Genomic DNA, 3137 nt, shown 5'->3' with positions numbered 1-3137 from the left:
AAAAGAAACCAGGGAATGGTATGGTTTAAGAGGATGGTGGAATCAGAAAGATTTTATTATTTATTATAGGTGTGAGCCACTGTTCCCGGCTGGGAAATTACATTACATCTTTGTCGTCTGGTTTCTTTCACTTAATATAGTGAATGCTTTGAGATTCACCCACACTTTTATATGTGACAGTGGTTTGTTTCTTTTTATTGCTGTGGGGTATTTCATCATATGGATGTGCCACAATTTGCTTCTTTATTCATCAGCTGACAGACATTTGAATAGTTTTCAATGGTTTTGGGTTATTGTGAATAATTATGCAATAAATATTCATTTTTAGGTCTTTGTGTGAACATATGTTTTCATTTCTTTTGGGCAAGTACCTAGGAATGAAATTTCTGGGTTATATTTGTTAGTGTATAATTAACTTCATAAAAAGTGGCAAACTGTTTTCTAAAGTGGCTGCACCATGTTACATTCTATTGTATTGGTTTTCTAGAGCTGCCAAAACAAAATGCCCAGGCTGGGTGGCTTCAACTACAGAAATGGATTGTCTCACTATTCTGGAGGCTGGAAGTCTGGGGTCAGGGTGTCGGCAGGGTGGCTCCTTCTGAGGCCTTTCTCCTTGGCTTGTGGCTGGCTGCCTCTGCCTGTGTTTTCACATTTCCTTTCTGTACTGTCTGTGTCCAAATATCCTCTTTTTGAGGGTACCATCCATATTGGATCAGGGCCCATCTCAAGGGCCTCATTTCAACTAATCACCTCTTTAAGGTCTCTCCAAATACAGTCACATTCTGAGGTGTGGGGGATTGGAATTTCACTATATGAATTTTAGGGGTGTGGGTGGGTTCACAATTTAGCCTAGAACACCCATCAATAAGGAATGAGGGCTTCAGTTACTTTATCCTTGCCCACACTTGGTATTGCCAGTCTTTTAAACTTTAGTCATTTTAGCAGAGTTTAGAATTCATTGTTGTTTTAATGTGCCCACTTTTTTCCTTTCTTTTCTTTTTCTTTTTTTCCAGCAAAGAAGAGCATTGGTCTCTGTGAATTAGCTCAGTCCTATTGCTGAGAAGGCCGGGGTCGTTGTCATTGTGGTATCCCATAGTGACCAATCAATGCGCTAGCCATTCTGAAAGGCAGTGTTATTGTTTCATGTCCAAGGAAGTGTGGATGGTTCAGTACAAATCTTTCACCACTCCTTGCAAAATGACCTTTGTCTGACTGATGGTGTGAGGACTTCACACATTTTTTGGAATGAATGAGGGATTGTGAGAGCACTTGGAGTCAGATGCAGCCAACACTTGGGGGCAGCTGATGGTTTCAACTTTCTCAAGATAACGCTAAAAAGGGCGGTCTGGCCAATAAGAAAAATATAATTAAATAAATTAGAGCTGGGAAAGGGACAAGTTATTTAAAACCAAATAACAAATAGCAGGGAAAAGAGCAAATGTAGTTCCCATTGGCACAAATTAGGTAGCTGAGTTTCCCAGGTTTGGGGAAATTGCAGGGGTCAGCACATCTGGATTGCAGTGGATAAGCCTTGCCCTGGGAAAACCTCCTTTGTGTTCCTGGTATCTCCTTTGCCAAGATTTACGATAAGAGTGAGAAATGCTTGTTGTGGTAAAGGAGTTAGGTAACTCATCAACTTATTGGATCTATTATGATCAAATTTGCTTAGCCTAACACAAGTGTCATTCATAATAAAACTGGACATTATCCTGATATATGATTAAGCACAATGGACTGACCAATGACATGCATGTGTCTTAAGAATTACCTGTCCTGGCTCAGCACCTGTAGCTCAGTGGGTAGGGTGCCAGCCACATTTACCCAGGCTGGCAGGTTCAAATCCAGCCCAGGCCTGCTAAACAACAATGAAAACTGCAACAACAAAAAAAAAACAGCTGGGCGTTGTGCTGGGTGCCTGTAGTCACAGCTACATGAGAGGCCGAGGCAAGAGAATCGCTTAAGCCCAAGAGTTTGAGGTTGCTAATGAGCTGTGACTCCACAGCACTCTACTAAGGGCGACATAATGAGACTCTGCCTCAGAAAAAAAAGGCTTTACTTCCCAAGTAAAGCAGCACATAGACATAGGCATAAATATAGATACATTTGTAGCTTTCTGTTTTTAGCAGATGTTTCCATTTCAGACTCAATGTCTAACAATTTAGATCCATTCCTTCTTCTCCTTGCCATTTCTCTCCCTCCCCTGAGTCGCCCCTACATTCAAGCCCACAAAAGCGACTCTGATAGATGTAGAGTGATATTAGGATTGATTGGCCTGCCACTGACGGTGGGTACGTGTTCTGTTGTGCATGGGGGAGGCTGAGAGAGGGGCCGGGTAATAGAATGATTTGTCCTACAAGCCAGCTCCTCCTTGATGAACAATCAGACACAAATGTCAATAACAATTGGATTGTCTGTAAGCTACAGTCACTTAGGGCTCCCGGAGCCTGTCCACAGAGCTGGATTGAAACCCTCAGCCTCGTGAATGCCAAATCAGGTTTGGCATCGGGAATGAAAAGCCATCAGCAGTAATAGTATTACGAGGCTGTTGGTCGAAGAAGTGCAAAGGGCTCAGAATAATGCTCGGGCTCTCGTGGGTCACAGGGTGGAGAACGGCTGCAGGGAAGTGAGGAGATGAGAGGGGTGCTCAGCGGGCAGGCCTGGGGCTGGAGCTCGCCTTCCCACGAGTCTGCGCTCTGCTGGGGCCTCTGTCGGGTCAGATGGCCAGAACACCTGCGTGTGGCATCTCCGCCTGCCTGCTTGGCATCCTTGCAAGACAGCGTCTAGGTTCCCAGAGGGAGAATCCCAAGTAATGGGCGAGCAGGTGAGAGGAAAGCCAGGCGGAAGAAATGCTGCCTTTCATGACTTCACCCGGAGCCATGCTCTTTCTGCTTATCTAGGAAGCCACAAAATTCTGCCTGCTTTCAAGGACAGTGGAAATGAACTCTGTCACTTGGTCAGGGTTGGTGGTGGTAGTGCTCTGGAAGTTGCATATGGGACTTGCAACATGGCTGCAGGCATTCTGGGGACAATCCAATGCTCCACAGTTGACGTGCATACAGCACTTGGAACAGTAGCTGGCTCACAGAAAGCTGATGTGATCGCTTTGTTGTTCATGCTTTTTCCTACAACAACACATT

The 3137-nt window shown here is 44.5% G+C and overlaps 1 non-coding gene across 1 annotated transcript; it reads right to left on the bottom strand.

Moving 5' to 3' along the window:
• Positions 1-1424: 1424 nt before the first annotated feature.
• On the bottom strand, positions 1425-1583 carry LOC111725383. Its single transcript, XR_002773457.1, has one exon. It is a non-coding gene; the product is annotated as a U1 spliceosomal RNA (small nuclear RNA).
• Between the last annotated feature and the right edge of the window lie 1554 nt (positions 1584-3137).

This window comes from Otolemur garnettii, unplaced genomic scaffold (genome assembly GCF_000181295.1).
Source record: "Otolemur garnettii isolate 467f Iridium unplaced genomic scaffold, OtoGar3 scaffold00038, whole genome shotgun sequence".
Lineage (NCBI taxonomy): Eukaryota > Metazoa > Chordata > Mammalia > Primates > Galagidae > Otolemur > Otolemur garnettii.
This window is presented reverse-complemented; position numbering and strand designations above follow the sequence as displayed.